The sequence below is a fragment of the Nycticebus coucang genome, chromosome 16, assembly GCF_027406575.1.
Source record: "Nycticebus coucang isolate mNycCou1 chromosome 16, mNycCou1.pri, whole genome shotgun sequence".
Taxonomy (NCBI): Eukaryota; Metazoa; Chordata; class Mammalia; order Primates; family Lorisidae; genus Nycticebus; species Nycticebus coucang.
This window is the reverse complement of record NC_069795.1, coordinates 2035895-2055731: the sequence shown is the minus strand read 5'-3', so window position 1 is coordinate 2055731 and position 19837 is coordinate 2035895. Positions and strand designations below refer to the sequence as shown.

The 19837-nt window shown below is 42.4% G+C and overlaps 1 pseudogene; it reads right to left on the bottom strand.

Moving 5' to 3' along the window:
• Positions 1 to 16472: 16472 nt before the first annotated feature.
• On the bottom strand, positions 16473 to 17080 carry LOC128567266 (keratin-associated protein 10-3-like; annotated as a pseudogene).
• Positions 17081 to 19837: the final 2757 nt, after the last annotated feature.

Here is a 19837-nt window from a genome sequence, read left to right as displayed (position 1 = left end):
CAATATGCACCATAGGTGAGGTCCCATCATTTACCCTCCTTCCATCAAACCGCCCCCCGCCCCTCCCATCCCCCTCCTCTCCCCTCTTTCATCCTGGGCTATAGATTTAACTTTCATATGAAAGTATGAATGATTATAAATTAATTTCATAAAAGTACTGAGTACATTGGATACTTTTTCTTCCATTCTTGAGATACTTTACTAAGAAGAATATGTTCCAGTTCCATCTATGTAAACATGAAAGAGGTAAAATCTCCATCTTTTTTAAAGACTGCATAATATTCCATGGTGTACACATACCACAATTTATTAATCCATTCATGGGTCGGTGGGCACTTGGGCTTCTTCCATGACTTGGCTATTATGAATTGAGCTGCAATGAACAATCTGGAGCAAATATTTTTGTTGTAAAGTGACATTTGGCCTTTTGGATAAACACCTAGTAGAAGGAATCCAGGATTGAATGGCAGGTCTACTTTTAGGTCCCTGGGTATTCTCCAAACTTCTTGCCAGAAGGAACATACTAGTTTGCATTCCCACAGGCAGTGCAGAAGTGTTCCCTTTTCTCCACATCCACACCAACATCTGTAGTTTGGGATTTTGTGATGTGGGCTACTCTTACTGGAGTTAGATGATATCGCGAAGTGGTTTTGATTTGCATTTCTCTGATGATTAAAGATGATGAGCATTTTTTCATGTGTCTGTCTTCTTCAGAAAAGCTTCTGTTCAAGTCCCTTGCCCACAATGAAATGGGATTACTTGTTCTTTTCTTATTAATAAGTTTGATCAAAATAACATGGTACATGGTAGATGTATGGAACAGAAGAGAGAACCCAGAGATGAATCTAGACACTTATCATCATTTGATCTTTGATAAGTCTATCAAAAATATAAATTGGGGGAAAGATTCCCTATTTAACAAATGGTGCTGGGTGAACTGGCTAGTAACTTGTAGAAGACTGAAACTGGACCCACACCTTTCACCATTAACAAAAATGACGGTCAGTGGATAAAAGATTTAAACTTAAGATATGAAACTATAAAGATTCTTGGAGAGAGTGCAGGAGAAACACTTGAAGAAATTGGCCTGGGAGAATACTTTATGAGGAGGACCCCTGGGCAATTGAAGCCACACCAAAAATACTTTACTGGGATCTGATCAAACTAAAAAGCTTCGGCACAGCCAAGAACACAGTAAGTAAAGCAAGCAGACAGCCCTCAGAATGGGAGAGGGTATTTGCAGGTTATGCTTCTGACAAAGGTTTGATAACCAGAAACCACGGTTTCTTCATCCATTCATCGGCTAAGGGACATTTGGATCTTATCCTGTTTTTGATGATTATGAGAAAAGCTTCCACAAACATTGTGCAGTTTTTGCATAATAATGGATTTTCATTTTTCTAGAGTAATTATCGAGGAGTAGAATTGCTGGGTCAAATGGTCAGTGTGTTTAACATTGTAGGACAGGGCCAAATTGTTTTCCAAAGTTCTGCACTTCCACGGGCCAGAGTCCTGGCAGCTATGCACCCTTGCCAGCCCTGATGCTGCCAGTTAAAAAAGTTCAACCATCCTAACGCTGTGTGCTGTGGTATCTTACCATAATTTTAATTTGTGTTGCTGTGGTGATTGAAAATGTGTTGGAGATATTTAACGTGCTTATTTGGCAGACTGTTTTCCAGAGTGGTTAAGCAGCTTACGTTTCCACCACCAGTGTACGAGAGTTCCATCCTTGCCAACACTTGGCGTGATCAGCCTTTTTAATTTTACCCTAACAGGCACATAGGGCATCTCATCACGGCTTTGATTTGCATTTCCCTAATGACTAATGATATTGAGCATCTTTTTATGTGCTTATTATGCCATCCATGCATCTTTGGGGGTAAAATATTTTTTCAAATCATTAGCCTCCCCCCCTTTTAATTAGGTTTTCAGATATGGAATTTTGAGAGTTCTTTACACATTTTTCGATATAAGCACTTTGGTCAGGTGTGTAATTTGCAGCTATTTCCCACTAGGCCATGCTTTGTTTTCCTTCTATCAACAGCATCTTTTGAAGAGCAAAAAAGTTTAATATTGATAATGTCCTATATATCAAATATTTTCTTTTGTAGATTATGCTTTTTGTATCGAATCTAAGAACTCTTTTTTTTTTTTTTTTTGTAGAGACAGAGTCTCACTTTACTGCCCTCGGTAGAGTGCCGTGGCGTCACACGGCTCACAGCAACCTCCAGCTCTTGGGCTTACATGATTCTCTTGCCTCAGCCTCCTGAGCAGCTGGGACTACAGGCGCCCGCCACAACGCCCGGCTATTTTTTTGTTGCAGTTTGGCCGGGGCTGGGCTTGAACCCCCACCCTCGGCATATGAGGCTGGTGCCCTACTCACTGAGCCACAGGCACTGCCCAAGAATTCTTTTTTTTTTTTTTTTTTTTGAGACAGAGCCTCAAGTTGTTGCCGTGGGTAGAGTCCTGTGGCATCACAGCTCACAGCAACCTCCAACTCCTGGCTTAAGGGATCCTCCTGCCTCCACCTCCCAAGTAGCTGGGACCCCATGTGCCTGCCACAACATCTGGCCATTTTTCAGTTGTAGTTGTCATTGTTGTTTGGCAGGCCCAGGCTGGATTCGAACCCGCCAGCTCTGGTGTACGTGGCTGGCGCCTTAGCCGCTTGAGCTACAGACACTGAGCCTGAATCTAAGAACTCTTTGCCTAACATAAGGTCATTGAGATTTTCTCCTATTTTTTTTTTTTTTCTGAAAGTCAAACATTTTTACATTTGACACTTAGATCTATGATCGATTTTGCTTTAACTGTTGCATTAAGTATGAGTCATTGGTCAAGGGTGGCCTTTTTTTTTTTTTTTTGCATGCAGACATCCAATTGTTTCACTGTGCCCTTTTGTCAGAAATCAGTTGCCTTTCTTGTACGGCTCCAGGTCTCTGTTGCCTCTCACTGATCTGTGTGTCTCTCTGCCTACACCACATTGTCTTAATTACTGCAGCTTTATAGTAAATCTTGAAATCTCATGATATGAATACTCCACTTTATTATTCTTTTTCAAATTGTTTTGGCTATTTTAGTTCATTTGCTTTGCCAAATAAATTTTAGAATCAACGTGTTAATATCGACAAAAGTTCATGCTGGCATTTTGATTGGGATTACCTTGAATCCACAGATTAGTTTGGGGTAACTGACATCGTAACGATGTTGAATACTCCACCCGTGAATACGATGTACATGGTATACATCGCCATGCATTTCTGTCTTTCTTGATTTTGCTCATCAGTATTTTTATAGTTTTTATTAGGCACATATTCTGTTAGATTATACCTAAATTTTCACTTTTATTCCCTTGCTCTTAAATAAAATTTTTGAGTCTCAAGTGTTTATTGCTAAGATATGTAAATGATTTTTATTACTTTTATTACTTTAAGTTGAGTCCTTCCAAATTGCTAGACTCTTACAATTCTTAGAGTCTTTTTGTAGCTTCCTGAAGGTTTTGCATGTGGACTGTCATGTCCTCTGTGAACACAGGCGATGTTATTTCTTCCTTTCCAATACATAAGGTGTTTATTTCTTTTTCTTACCTTGCTGCACCAGGAGGAGGTTTAGTGTGATGTTGGAAGGAGCAGTGAGGGAGAACGTCTATGTCACACCCCTCTCCTTGAGGAAAACCGTTAAACCCTTTACCATGCAGTATGGTGCTGGTCGTACATAAATGCCCCTTGCTGGGTTAAAAAGTGAACTTTTGTCTATTCCTAGTTCATTGAAAGCTTGTTAAAAAATTGTGGATTGATGTTGAATTTTGTAATTTTCCCCCTGCATCTACTGAGGTTATGTTGTTTGTCTTCTTTCCCGTTAATATGGTGAATTGCAGTCATTTTTGCTTGCTGAGCTAGGCTTGCGTTTCTGGGGTGAGCCCAACCTGGTGCGTGCAGCATATTAGACTTTTTGTGCGTTAATATATTTCACTTGCTAATATTTGTTGAGGATGTTTGTGTTTATATTTTCCATGGATATTGGTATATAGTTTTCTTTTTATGTTACATCTTTCATCTGTTTTTGGATATCATACCAATGCTGAGTTCTATTTTATGGAAGATATTGCATAGAATTGTCATTTTCTTCTTCTTGAAATGTTCTGATAGAATTTACCAGCAGGCAATCTGGGCATGGAGGTTTCTTACTGCAATGATTTAAAATCGATACAGGAAATCAAAATAAAGAGAAGACAAAGCACAGACTGGGAGAAAATATTTGCAAAAGATATATCTGATTAAGACTGTTATCCAAAATATAAAATGAACTCGTAAAATTCAACAATAAGAAAATGAACCTGATTTTAAAATGAGCAACAGACATTTCACTGGAGACATACAGTTGGCAAAGAAGCACCAGAAAAGATACTCAACATCATACATCATTAGAGAATTGCAATTAAAATAATGATGAGCTACTGATGTAAGAATGGCCAAAATCCCAAACACTGACAACACCAGATGCTGGCGAGGCTGTGGAGCAACAGGAACTCTCACTCACTGTCAGAAAGAACGCTAAGTGGTGCAGCCTGGGAAGATGGCTCGGTGGTTTCTTACAAAATGAATAGTACTCTTATTATCCAGCAAACATGGTCCGTGGCATTTACCCAAATGAGTAAAAGTTCTGTCCACATGATTGCAAGAGGGACTTTACCTAACAATTGCAATCAGTGTAACCTGGCTTATTGTACCCTCAATGAATCCCCAACAATAAAAAAAGAAAAAAGTTCTGTCTACAAAAAAAAAAAAAAACTGTACTAGAGTGTTTACAGCCACTTTATTCATAATTCCTCACAGTTGAAAGCAACCAAGATATCCTTCAAAATGTGAATGGATAAATAAATTGTAGTGCATTGGGACAATAGAATATTATGTAGAGCTAAAAAGAAACAAGGTAGCAATTCATGAAAAGACACAGAAAAACTGGAAGAAGCCACTCTGAAGGCAACATACCATAGGACTCTACCTATATGACATTCTGGAAAGGGGAAAACCATGCAGACAGTAAAAAGATCAGTGGTTGCTGGGGGCTGAGAGAGGGGTGTAAAACAGGCGGAGCATGAGAGAGACTGTTCCCCGAAAACACAGGACACCAAGAGTGAGCGACAATGACGTGTAGTTCATGGACTGTAACCAGTGTACCCTCTAGTGGGAGGATGTGGGTAACAGGGGAGGGCTGTGAGGTGTAGGGTAAAGGTGTCTGTACCAGAACTTTCTTTACTTTTTGCTCAGTTTTGCTGTGAATGTAAAACTGTTCTAAAAGCTCTATTAAAAATTGATACAGAAAATTAAGGTTATGAGTTTTTGGTTGTTTTTTGTTTTCTCATCAAGAATACATCTTTTTTTATTATTTGGGATTCATTGAGGGTACAAAGAATTAGGTTACACTGATTGCATTTGTTAGATTAAGTCCCTCTGATAACTGTGCACCGCCCCTGATTTTAAAATGAAGCCATACACCATGACTCCTCATCCCCCGATCTCTCCCACTTTCTCATTCCCCTAACTCCTACCCTGTATTAGGTCATCTACTGCCTTCATATTAGAATAGAGAACATTGGGTTCTTGCTTCTTCATTCTTGTGATGTTCTACTAAGAAGAACGTGTTCCACCTCCATCCAGGTTAATACAAAAAATGCAAAGTCACCATCTTTTTTAATGGCTGAATAGTATTCCATGGTATACATAGACCACAGCTTGTTAATCCATTCCTGAGTTGGTGGGCATTTAGGCTGTTTCCACATTTTGGTGATTGTAAATTGAGCTGTGATAAACAGTCTAGTACAAGTGTCCTTATGATAAAATGATTTTTTTTTCCTCTGGGTAGATGCTTAGTAATGGGATTGCAGGATCAAATGGAGGTCTAATTTGAGTTCTTTGAGGGTTCTCCATACTTCCTTCCAAAAAGGTTATATTAGTTGGCAGTCCCACCAGCAGTGTAAAAGTGTTCCCTTCTCTCCACATCCATGCCAGCATCTGCAGTTTTGGGACTTTGTGATGTGGGCCATTCTCACAAGGGGTTTGGTGATATCTCAGGGTGGTTGTTTTTTTTTTTGCATTTCTCTGAGGATTGGGGACAATGAGTATTTTTTCATATGTTTGTTAGCCATTCGTCTGTGTTCTTTAGAGAAGGTTCGATCCATCTCTCTTACACAGCGATACATGGAATTGTTGGGTCTATTTGTTGTTGTTGTGGCCCTTCCAGGGCCAGGTTTGAAGCGACCACCTCTGGCATATTGGGCCAGCGCCCTTACTCCTTTGAGCCACAGGCACTGCCCTTTTTGGGTCTTTTTTGTTGTTGTTGTTGATTAATTTGAGTTCTCTATAGATCCTTGTTATGAAGTTTTTGTCTGATTCATAATATGCAAATATCTTTTCCCATTCTGAAGGTTGTCTATTTGCTTTGGTTGTTGTTTCTTTCACTGTACAGAAGTTTTTCAGTTTAATTAAGTCCCATTTGTTTATTTTTGTTGTTGTTGCAACTGCCACATAAGTCTTCTTCATAAAATCTTTCCCCAGGCCAATAACTTCAAGTGTTTTCCCCACACTTTCTTCAAGGATTTATATTGTTTCATGCCTTAGATTGAAATCTTTTATACATCTTGAATCAATTTTTATACATGGTGAGAGGTGCAGGCCCAGTTTCAGTCTTTTACATGTGTTTATCCATTTGTCCCAACATCATTTATTGAACAGGGATTCTTTTCCCCAGTGTATGTTCTTGTTTGGTTTATTAAAGATCAGTTGGCTATAAGAGGTTAGTATCACCTCATGGTTTTCTATTTCTATAATGTCTATTTCTATCAACATTTGGTTCAAATGTCACTATCTCTATTTTTATGCCAATACCATGCTGTTTTAATCACTGGTCTTCTGGTATAGCTCAAAGTATAGTAGGGTGATACCCCCTGTGTTGTTTTTATTACTAAGAATTGCCTTGGCTATATGGGGTTTCTTCTGGTTCCATACAAAGCAAAGAATCATTTTTTCCAAATCTTGAAAGTAAGATGATGGTATTTTAATGGGGATTGCATTGAATCTGTAGATTGCTTTGGGAAGTATAGACATTTTCACAATGTTGATTCTTCTCAGCTATGAGCATGGTATATTCCTCCATTTGTTAATATCCTCTGCTATTTCTTTTCTTAGGCTTTCATAATTTTCTACATAGAGGTCCTTCACCTCTTTTGTTATGTATATTCCTAGGTATTTCATTTTTTTTTGAAGCTACTGTGAAAGGAATTGTGTCCAGGATTAGCCTCTCGTCTTGGCTGTTATTGGCATATTCAAAGACTACTGATTTGTAGACATTGATTTTATATCCTGAGACATTACGATATTTTTTGATGACTTCCAAGAGTCTTGTGGTTGAGTCTTTGGGGTTCTCTAAGTATAAGATCATATTGTCAGCAAAGAGGGAGAGTTTGACCTCCTCTGCACTAATTTGGGTGCCCTTTATTTTCTCTCTTGACTGATTGTATTGGCTAGAACTTCCAGCACTATGTTGAATAGTAGTGGCAACAGAGGACAATCTTGTCTGGTTCCAGTTCTAGGTGGAAAAGCTTTTAGTTTTACTCCATTCAGTGTAATATTAGCTATTATGCCCATAGCTAATATTATAGGTATAATAATAGATGGCTTTGATGAGACTAAGAAACATGCCACCTATTCCTATATTCTTAAGTGTTCTAATTAGAAAAAGATGCTGAATTTTATAAAATGCTTTTCCTGAATCTATTGAGAGGATCTTCTGGTCTTTGTTTTTGCTTCCATTGATATGGTAAATTACGTTTATGTACTTGCATATGTTAAACCAGATTTGCATCCCTAGGATGAAACCTACTTGATCATGAAAAATGATTTTTTTAATGTGTAGCTGTAATCTATTAGCTAGGATTTTATTGAGAATTTTTTCATCTATATTCATTAGAAAAATTCATCTGAAATTCTCCTTTTTGGTTGGATCTTTTTCTGGTTTTGGTATCAGGGTGATGTTTGCTTCATAGAAATTGCTAGGAAAGATTCCCTTCTTCTTAATTTTTTGGAATTATTTCTGTAGTATGCTCTTCTCTGAAAGTTTGCTAGAATTCTTGTGTGAAATTTTTGTTGGGAAATTTTTTATTGTTTCTTCAATCTCAGTTCTTGAAATCAGTCTGTTCAAGAGATCTAGTTCTTCCTGATTAAGTCTAGGGAGAGGTTGTTATTTCAGGTATTGATCCATTTCCTCCACATTGTCAAATTTCTGGGCATAGAGTTTCTTGTAGTAGAGATGATCTCTTGTATCTCTGTGGCATCTGTTGTTATTTCCCCTTTATGGTTTCTAATTGAGCTTACTAGATATTTTACTTTTCTGTTTCTGGTTAATCTGGCCAAAGGTTTATTATGTTATTCATTTTTTTGAAAAACCAACTTTTTGTTTCATTAATTTTCCAAATGATTCTGTTGTTTTCAATTTCAGTCATCTCTGATTTAATTTTGGTTATTTCTTTACTTCTGCTGGGTTTGGAATTAGATTGTTCTTCTTTTTCCAGTTCCATAAGATGGTTCATGAGTTTGTTGATATGTTTTCTTTCTGTTTTTTAAATGTAGGCATCTAATGTGATAAATTTTCCTCTTAAGACTACTTTTGCTGTATCCCACAGATTTTGGTAACTTGTGTCTTCATTGTACTTTTGCTTGAGGAATTTAATGATTTCCTCTTTTATCTCTTCCTGGACTCAACTATCATTCAGCATGAAGTTGTTTAATTTCCAAGTCTTTGTGTGGGGATGAATGTTTCTGTTGGAGTTGAGTTCCACCTTTATTGCCTTGTGGTCTGAGAAGATACAAGGTGTAATTTCTATTCTTTTAACTTTGCTGAGGTTTGATTTGTATCCTAGGATGTAGTTGATTTTGGAGTATGTACCATGGGCCTATGAGAAAAATGTATATTCCATAGCTTTGGGATGATGTGTTTTGTATATATCTATTAATCTCATTTGTTCTAGGGTCACATTTAAGTACTTTGTATCTTGTTTAGTTTCTATTTAGAGGATTTGTCCAGTTCTATCAGAGGGGTGTTAAAGTCCCTGACTATTATTATGTTATGGGATATCATATTGCTCAGACCCATCAAGGTCTGTTTCATAAATCTGGGAGCATTTAAGTTGGGTGCATAAATATTTAAAATTGAAGTGTTTTCTTATTGTATTTTTCCTTTAACCAGTATAAAGTGTCCATCTGGTCTTTCTTAACTTTAAGTGCTTTAAATCAACTTGTATCTGAAAGTAAGATTTCAATCCCTCCTTTCTTCTGATTTCCATTTGCTTGAAATACTGTTTTCCATCCCTTAACCCTGAGTCTTGATTTGTCCTTCAAGGCTAGGTGTGTCCCCTGGAGACAGCATATGGATGGCTCGTGCTTTTTTATCCTATCAGCCAGCCTGTGCCTCGTCAGTGGTGAATTCAGTCCATTGACATTTATTGAGAGAATTGATAAGTGTGGTGGAGTTCTATTCACCTTATTTTGTGTAAATTCATCATATAATTTTATCCTTTGTGCCATTGTGGAAGCTATGCTTTGGTCTTTAGTTTCTGGGTGTTTACTTTGCTGGTGGTCCATTGTGGTGGTCCTGATTTGGCAAATTTCCTCAGTGCTTTTATATCTGCAAAATATTTGATTTCTTGGCTCAGTGCCTGTAGCACAGTGGTTACTGCATCAGCCAAATACACTGAGGCTGGCAGGTTTGAACCCAGCCCAGGCCAGCTAAACAATAATGACAACTGCAACAAAAAATAGCCAGGTGTTGGTGGCAGGCACCTGTAGTCACAGCTATTTGGGAGGCTGAGGCAAGATAATTACTTAAGCCCATGAGTTTGAGGTTGCTGTGAGCTGTGACACCACAGCACTCTACCAAGGGCAACATAGTGAGACTCTGACTCAAAAATATATATATATATATTTGATTTCTCTAAGAGTTTAATTCTGGGCTGAAAATTGTTTTGTTTAAGGATGTTGAAAATGAAGAGAATGGTAGATGACCATTTTCTTCTTGCTTGGAAGGTTTCAGTTGTCATCCTAACGGCTCTGCCTCTGTAGGTCAGTTGGTGCTTACTCCTGGGTGCTTGCAGAATTTTTTCTTTCATCTTGACTTTGGACAGGTTCATTACAGTGTGTCTTGGTGAAGCTCTGTTTGAGTTCAAATGACCTGGTGTTCAATATCCATCTGTAAGGAGTATACTGAGTCTTTAGTAAAACTTGGGGAAGTTTTCATTTATGATAGTCTTTAGTAGGCTTTCCATTCCTTTGGGACAATCTTCTTCCCATTCAGAAATCCCTATTATTCATTTGTTTGAATGCTTCATGGGGTCTCCTAATTCTCTACGTGCCTGTTCTGCTTTCTCTCTCTTCTTTTCTGCCTCTTTAACTACTTGGGTTAACTAGAAAACTTTATCTTCTAGCTCTGAGCTTCTTTCTTCTCCACACTCTAACCTATTTTTGATACTTTCTACTGCATCTTTACATTCCCTGATTTTCTCCTTTAATTCCTTAAGCTCTGCCATATCTTTTCTATATTCTACTTATCTCTTGTCCAAGTTTTGGTTCTGTCTTTCCATTTTCTCGTCCATTCCTTTTATTGTCTTTATCATCCATCTTTTAAATTCCCTTCCTGTCAAGTCAATTTATTCTTTATAGGTGGAGTCTTCTGTAGTAGCTGCCTCATGGTCCCTTGGGTGAGTTCCCCTGTTTTAGTTTCTCATGTTGCCTGAATTTTTCTGTTGGTTCCTCCTCATGTGTTCTTTCTTCTTGTTCACCTCCTTGGCCTCCTTTTTCTTCCTCACTGACTCCTTTGTTTCAAACAGAAGTCCTTGCTCTTGATGACAGTATATTACAATATGTCTCCAGGAGACCTGGTGGTGCTGTGGTTTTTCTAGGAGACAGGGAGCACAGCCAGCAATCTCTATGGTCCTAATTCCAAATTTAGTTGCCTTTGGTGATTACCTGATTATTTCTTCAGCATTCAGACCCTGATCAGGTGGGATCTTAAAGCTCACAAGGATCCTTGAGGGGCAGGTCTCTCAGAGCCCCCTGGCTCCAGTTCCCATAGGGTGCAGGAGTTCCTCAGCCTATCCCAAGAGTGGAGTTCTGATCCCAGCAGGTGGAATTAAGATGGCTGTGCTTTAGGCCCCTGCTAAGACCTTCTCATGACCTTCCCACAGTGGCAGCCCTCTGGCCACCAAGACCTTTTCAATATGGCTGCCTTCCTATGGCAAATCTATACCAAACCTATGAGAAATCCACTTCAACTGGCATTCAAATCTGGTTGCTGTATACTATTTGAGTCCGCCCACTCTTCCAAGCTTTCCACTCAATGTGCAGCTTCCCCCCAAAACTGAAAACTCTGAAAAGGCTTCATACCATCCTGGGCCTCTGTGGACAGCCAATCAATTCCAGCTGGTTACAATCATTTGCCTAATTCATCAGATTTCCACTGCTCTGGATCATATGCTGTATCCAGCTCACCACCTCCTCATTGGGCTCCCTGAGCTACAACCTGGGTGAGGTCCCTGCACCAGGTATGCCTTAGTTCTCTTTTTCCCCAGTTGTTCTAGGAAAGCTCAGCTCAACAATCCTTCTGGTCACCATCTTGCTCTGCCCTTATTCTATTTTTTTCTTTTTTAAAGACAAGACTGGATAGTCTGCAGACTCCCAGATAATGTCAGGTTATGTGTTTTTTGTTAAGTCATTCTTGATAGTTTGTGTCTTCAAGAAATAGGGCCATTTCGTTTTAATTATATAATTTGTGGGCATAAAATTATTTGTTGTCTTCCCTTTTTATTATTTTTAATGCCTGTGGGGTATGTGGTAATGCCTTTTCTTCCCTTCCTGATAGTGCTAATTTTTGTCATTTTTTTTAATCTTTAAAAAATTCTTGATTTTTTTTTATTAAATCATAGCTGTGTACATTAATGCAATCATGGGGTACAATGTGCTGGGTTTTTTATATACAATTTGAAATGTTTTCATCAAACTGGTTAACATAGCCTTCACGGCATTTTCTTAGTTATTGTGTTAAGACATTTATATTCTACACCTAGTAAATTTCTCATAATTTTTGTCTTCTTTATCTTTCTCCAGGTTAGCTAGGTTTATCAAATTTATCTTTTCAAAGAATAAGCTTCAATCTCATTGATTATCACATTGTTTTACTATTTTCTACTTCCTTGATTTCTGCTTTCATCTTTAGCATTTTGTACCTTATGCTGGCTTTGGGCTTAATTAGGTCTTATTTTTCTATTAAAAATTTTTAACCTGTTTTATGTCATTATTTTTAAAATGTACTTCTTATAGAAACTATAGTTGGGATTTGCCTTTTTATCCAATCTGAATCCCTTTTCTGTTCCTTTTTCTCTTTCTTCTTCTTTGGGGACTCTGATTGCACATACATGAGGTTACTTGAAGTTCCCTGCAGCTCACTAATACTGTTTCTTTTTCTTCTCTGTGTTTTATTTCAGATAGTTTCTATTGCCATGTCTTCAAGTTCACTGTATTTTTTTTCTGTAGTATGTATTCTGCTATTGATTTTCACCTCAGACATTATAGTTTTCCTCTCTAGATGTTCTATTTGTATCTTTAAACAAGAAAATTTCCTCTTCCTCTTTATCTAAATATGCTTAATCTTTTCTCTAACTTCTTGAACATAAGGAATATAATTATGACTCTCAATGTCCTTGATACTAATTCTGTGACCTGTGACATTTCTGGGTGGGTTTAAATTGATTTTATCCTCAATGGGTGATACATTTTCCCACCTCTTTGCCTGTCTAGTGATTTTTTAAAATTGATGCTCAGCATTGTAAATTTTGCCTTGTTGAGTGCCATATATTTGGTATTTCCATGAGTATTTTTGAGCTTTGTCCGAGGGTGTAGTTAAGTTACTTGGAAATATTAGTCTTTTGAGTCTTGTATATAAGTTTTGTTAGGCAGGACTCAACTAATGGTTACTGTGGCTAATTTTACCCCTCACTACTGTGTCAATAGCTTTCTGAGTAATCTACCCAATGTCCTGCGAATTAAGAGAGTTTTCTACTCTGGCAGGTGAGAACAGGTGCTATTTCTGACTCTGTTTGGTCCCTGGGAATTATCCCACCTAATTTCCCGGTTGCCCCGGTCTCAGTCTCACATTGTACTTGCTTATCACTGCTTGGCTGAACCTTCCAGAATGCTTGGTGCTCTCTCAGTGCGGTGCTTCTATGTGCCCTATTCTGGGGACACCAGCTGCCTTGGCCTCCTCCAACTCCCAAATCTGCCTCTGAAACTTAGGCTTCCCTGTGAACATGGTGGCCAGTGAGACAGGACAATTGTGAGGCTCCATGTGTGTTCCCCTCCCTCTGGTGTACCTATGTTATGCTGCCACATGTCCAATACCCAAAAAACATTGTTCCAGGATTTGGTTAATTGTTCTAGTTGGTGGGAAGGACCAGTTCCTCTTACTTAACTAGAAGTGGACTCTCCATTCTATATAACCGTGTTTCCACTCTCAGCTCTTTCTCCCCTTTCTCCTTGGGGGCTTTTCCCTGGAAGGAAGCCATAGGGGGATCAGTGTCAAGAGTCCATGGTGGCCAGTGTTCCAGTCCATCAGACATTTCCTGCAGGCCACTGGTGTTCAAGGCCCCTGGAGAGGAGGAGCAGGGCTCCCTTGCCCTCAGGCCACCATGGAGGCTCAGTGCCCCCAGATCTCTCCTGCATAGACACCAGCTTCTGGCCATTGGTTCCTACCCACTTGCATGTGGGGCCTTTGGGTGATGTCTTGTCATTAAGTTTTGTCCTAAATGGACATCTGGCTATTTTTATTTGGGATTTAGGAAGATTAAAAAACTATGCCACCATATCTCTAGAATCTCCCCACAATGTTCCTTTTTGATTCTAGTAAATGAAAACTCATAGCAAAATGGAAATAAAAGGTTATCTCCCTACAATGCACGGCAAGCACCATGTATAATGGTGAGTGTCAGGAGCACTTACGACATTCAGGCTATTCAAGATGGGTGTTCAGTGTAATGTAACAGGACAAAGAAATAGCAGAAAGAGTCATACAGATTGGAAATAGAAAGTTAAATTCCATTATATTTATATGATAAGTTCACCTATAGGCAAAATCCAAGAAAATCAACTGACAAACCATAAGAAGTAGAAAAGAATTTGCAAAGGTATTAAATCTGTGTCTTTATGCCTAGATAATTTATACATATAATTTATATAGACATAAGATTTAGATAACAAGGTAATGTAATAGGAAAACTTTCCCCATTCACACAAGCAAGACATCCCAATGAAATACATAAAAGTTAATTCTAATAGGAATGTGGGAGACCAATGGAAGAAAATGACAAACCCTAAACTGACATATGCGACTATGTAACTAGGGGCAATATTTAAAATTATAATTTCTTGGGCGGCGCCTATGGCTCAGTCGGTAAGGCGCCGGCCCCATATACCGAGGGTGGTGGGTTCAAACCCAGCCCCGGCCAAACTGCAACCAAAAAATAGCCGGGCGTTGTGGCGGGCGCCTGTAGTCCCAGCTACTCGGGAGGCTGAGGCAAGAGAATCGCTTAAGCCCAGGAGTTGGAGGTTGCTGTGAGCTGTGATGCCACGGCACTTTACCGAGGGCCATAAAGTGAGACTCTGTCTCTACAAAAAAAAAAAAAAATTATAATTTTCTCCTAACTATACAAAGTTCAATTCAATTCCAATAAAAATTCCACCAGTTTTTAAAAATAACTTGGAAAATGTTCTAAAATTAATTGGAAAGAACACCTATAAGATATAACAAAAATTTTTAGAAAATAAGAAAGTGATGCCTTTCTTAACAACTATTAAAATATATTACAAAGAAAGTGGAGAAAACATCTTGGAACTGGTGCAAGAATACATTAGGAGATTAATGTACAAAATCGAGATCTCAGAACTTGATGAATAAATTTTGGTAAGATAAAGGGATATTTTAGATAAGAGCTAGAAAATAAAATACCTTTTATAAAAGGCAATTGCCTCCAGATGGGGGAGATAGATTAACATCTTGTACCTCACACAAGTCACAACACCTGGTTGAAAATATTTGGACCACCCATGATGGACAGCTTTCCCAGCCCTAAATCCACAGGAAAAAACACAAATGGCCTGGTAAGAAATGGACTAGAGACGGAAACAGGCCACTTGGGAAGGAAACCGTGATAATGCAGGTACATTCATGACACAGCGAGTCGCCAGCAGCCATCAGTGCCTGGGTCCAAGGTGGAAGGAACAGACCTGGGAGCGTGTAGGGCTGAGCTGGCTGCCCTCCAGGTGCTGACCTGCAGTGGCGGCACCCCTGAGGAGACCAGGCCTGGACTCTGCTCAACCTTCTGTTTCCATTTCTGCGCCCAGCTCCCTGTGGGCTCCTGCCCACACCCAGGAGCTATGCCAGCATCTCAGCAATGCCTGGTCCCAGCAAGACAAGGCTTTGGGCTATGGCTGGCCTGGGAGGAGCTGGTGTCAAGCCTGAGAGTCATCCCGTGCCCTCCCCAAATGTGGCAGGGCTGAGGCTCTGCTGTTTCTGAAAGGTGTCTGCGAGGGCAGCCTTTCTCACCAAAGATGTCACAGGAGGCTCAATCTTCCTGTGAAGGCCAGCCTTCCAGGGGTCTGAGTGTCCCTGGGCTGTGTGCAGATAAACACACAGGCCATCATGTGGTGCGGAGACTCCCTGTTGCCACCTGCACGCAGAGCCACCTGCCCCAGGGGAGGATACCGGGCAGCACTCTGGTTGCCACCATGTGATGATACATTTGCTTGTGATGATACAAGCAGGGCCTTTATCCCTGGGCACGAGGGGGACGCCTTTCTCTCCTGCATCAGGTTCCAATAAAGGAGGAGAGTGTGGGTGGGACACCAGGGAGGGGGGTGGTGCCTGGACCTGCAGGCCAGCATCCCAGGGGCCACTCTGGAGGGTGGGGCTGCCCTGGAGGACGTGATCAGATGGTATGAGTCTGGAGAACCCACAGCCTCAGGAAGCCAGGCAGGGACAGGGCAGGGACTGTGCCTTCGGGATGAGAACTGAGACCTGCTGGTTGACCACAGAGAAGAGAGGACGCTGCCCTGCAATTTCCAGGTCAGGTCATTCATTTCTAGAATGTTCCATTGGTAGACCAATGTCTACCTCAAACCCTCCCCCAACCCCACAAGTGTCACAGGAGAAGAGAATCAGGCAGTCACAGCAAGCTTATTGGGTGGTGGGGGAAATGCTGACCAGTTCAAGTAGAGGCCAGGTGACCTGGAGCAGAGACATTGGGAGGGAGGAGCAGGAGGTCAGGGCAGTATAGCTGGCGGGGGGACCCTCCCAAGGTGAGGGCAGCTGCCTAACCCAGGCCAGGCATAGTCATGGATGGGGGAACTGAGCCTGCTAGCCAGGGGATGTGCCCATTAGCAAGTGGACTTCTGACCCAAGGAGAGGCTGCAGCAGGCCGGGCGGGGGCAGGCTGGGCGGCAGAGGAGGGACACACAGGAGGCTGGGCGGGGGCAGCTGGGCTGGCAGGAGGACGTGGGGACACAGCAGACAGGTCTGCACACGGGGCGACAGAGCAGGGACATGCAGGAGGAGGGTCTGCAGGAGGAGGAAGGGCAGGAGGAGGAGGTGCAGCAAGCCGGCTGGCAGCTAGACTGCTGGCAGCATGAAGAGGAATCCCCAGAGCAGACGGGCACACAGCAGATGGGCTTGCAGCAGACAGGTACGCAGAGAACAGGCTTGCAGCTCACAGACACACAGCAAGCCTGCTGGCAGGGGGACGGGGTGCAGCAAGCCGGCTGGCAGCTAGACTGCTGGCAGCACGGGGTGTGCAGGAGCTGGTGCAGACTGGTTGGCAGGGGCTGGACACACAGCTCACTGGGCTGCAGACCAGGGTCAGGCAAGAGGGTGGGGCACAGCAGTTGGGGGCACAGCAGGGGGGCTCACAGCAGCTCTCTGGGCAGTCGTCCACCCCCCAGGGCTCAGTGCAAGTGCTGGAGCAGACGGACATGGAGGACATGGCCATGCTGGGGTTGAGCTGGGGAGTGTGAGTGAGTGTGTGAGTGAGTGTGAATGAGAGTGAGTGATTATATGGGGTGCTTGGGGCTGTGGGCTTTTATACCCCTCCCACACTGTTGTCCCAGCCTCAGGACTGCCCCTTCCTTGTTGGTGAGTGCCTGGGCCGGGGATTTTGTCATTAGGGATGTTTGTTTGCCTGTGATGTTGTCCAGCTCATAAACATCCTGCCTGATCAGGATGTAGCCTGTCCCAGGTGGTCCCCTGACAGCAGTGGGGTGAGTGTGGTCCCAGCTGGGTCCTGGGGACTGTGAGGGCCAAGGGGGTTAGGGGAGACATCCCTTGAGCTGTCCCCAGTGTGCCCGGGCCTGTCTAGTCACTAGCTCAGCAGCCCCAGGATAGGGGCTCTCTCTGCTGGAAGCCGGCACATAAGATGAGTTTCCCATGGTACAAACACCCCCTTTCAAGATGACCCCCCTTCCTGGGATATAGGACTGTCACTGCCGCATGATGGATAACCTAGATTTGGGGATGTTCAGTGACTCGCTGGTGGACCCAGCTGTAAGGAGCGCAGTGACTGCACCCAGACCCCTTGGCCCAGATCTGGACAACTTCTCACCCCCTGGACACTGTGCCTCCTGCCCCGTCTGTTGCCCACCTTGTTCTTGTCGGGATCGTGGCAGGACTGTGCATTCAGGGCAAGGACCCAGGGTGCAGCCCCACCCTGCTCGGGCCTGACAGCAGCCTGGGTCGTGCCCTTCGCTCCCATCCCTTGCTGCTTCCTGTGCTAAGCCCACCCCTTCTCCTGACTGGTCCTCCCAGCCCTGCAGGGCCCCAAGTTCTGCGCTCGCTGCATCAGTATGTTTGGTTACACTCTGGTCACCATATGGTGTAAATGAAGTTCAGGAGCCTCTTGCCCTGTATAATGTGCCTTGTCCTTTTTCCAGGAACATCCTCAACCCAAGCCAATTGTAATTTGACTATGGTTTCACATTTCTATAAGAGTATTATAAAATAAGGCATGGGTTGCAGGTGTCAAGTAGAGTATCCTGTGCTGCTCTGAAGCAGCAACGCTGTGCTAAAAATAGCGCTAATATCTGGGTCAGACCTTCCCCCTCGGGTCTTCCTTGAGACAGAAGCTGACCACGTATGGCCAGCTGCCACCACCCCACTAGTTCCGCCAGGATGGGGGAAGAGCTGGGGATGTGGGTGTCCTTTCAGCCACGTGACATGTGTGGCACCCAGGGAGAGCTCCTGGCTCCTGCCCAAGGGCTGTGTGCTCCCCGTGTGGGTCCTCCCTGAGTAGACAGGAGCCTCTTGGGAGCTCAGGAACAGTGGCAGGTGGGGAAAAGGCTACAACAGTGGCCAGGGAGCCCCACTGTGCTGGCCCTGCCCTCTCCTAACTCTGTCCTGACATGTGGGAGTCAGTGCCCAGAAGAGGGAGGAGAAGGGGCAGGAGAGGGCTCACCCATACTACAGTGTCCCTGAACCCTCCCTGACCACACCTGGGCTCAGTCACACAGCGGACCTGGGGCCTGGTCTGTTTGGGGATGTGGGTCTGGGGTAACAAACAAGGTCTTTGAAGGTACCAGAAGGTGAAGACAGCTGAGACTTGAGCAGTTTGATCCCATCAGAGGGACTTGTGGAGGAGTGAGTGTGCTGATTCTTATGGTTTTTCTCACCCGGGCATCTGCCTGGGCCCAGGGCACAGCCAACAGCTAGGAGGCGGTGGGGGGGGGGGCGGGGGGGACTTTTGTGTCTCCTGGAACAGGACTGTGGGAACCAATGTTCAGCCCCTGACTGGGTAGAGGGTGCTGTAAAGAACCTTGATGTTCAGTTTGACATGCTGAATATAATTCAAGGGCTACTCCTTAGGATGAAGGGCAAACCAGAAATAAACCTTTAACCACCTTTAAATCACATCATCTTCCCATGACCTAACTGCCTGCCAGAAATAAAAGTTGATCTCTGGAGCCCGGTCAGATCAGCAGAGACTCAAATAATCTCACATTTATCATATGCAAAGTCTGACATTCACTCCAAATTTTACTAGGCCTACCAGAAAATAAGACCAATTGACCAAAGGACCAAGAGGAAAAAAAAAACAAAACAGTAGAAACAGCTGTTTCTCCCACAGGAGATCTAGATCGTAGAACTGGGGGACTTGAATTTAAAGTATCTGGGATTTATTTGTTCAAGAAAATGGAGGACAAGATAGAGAGTTTCAGTGGCAAACTGGACTTATAAAACAGAATCAAACAAAAATTCTAGAGAGGAAGAACATAGTAACATATTAACTTAAGAAGCTAATAGACTAGCTGGACAAGATACTCAACAAAACAAAGAGAAGACTGGCAGGGAACAGAGACGTGGGAGGATCAAAACTGAACACAGAGGGGAAGAAAAGGATAAAAGTGAATTTAGTGAAGCAACAAACATAAGCCACACGGTGAACAAGTCAGCTTGAATCCTAACAGGAGGGAGTGAACTCGGGGCAGGAAACAATTGAGGACATCGTGGACAAGACATTTAAATTCATGAAAGACATTAACTTACAGATGCCAAAGTCATTTAAGAATCTTTAGCAAAGCAAATACAAAGAAAACCATGACTGGGCACATTGGGGCTGAAATCCAAAGAGAAAAACGTAAAGACAGCGAGTCAAAGGAGAAAGAAAAGGTGCTCACATCAGCAGGAGAGTTCCAGGAGACGTGGAGGGAGTCCGAAGACAATGGATCGGATCTTTACCAGCTGAAAGAAAATAAGC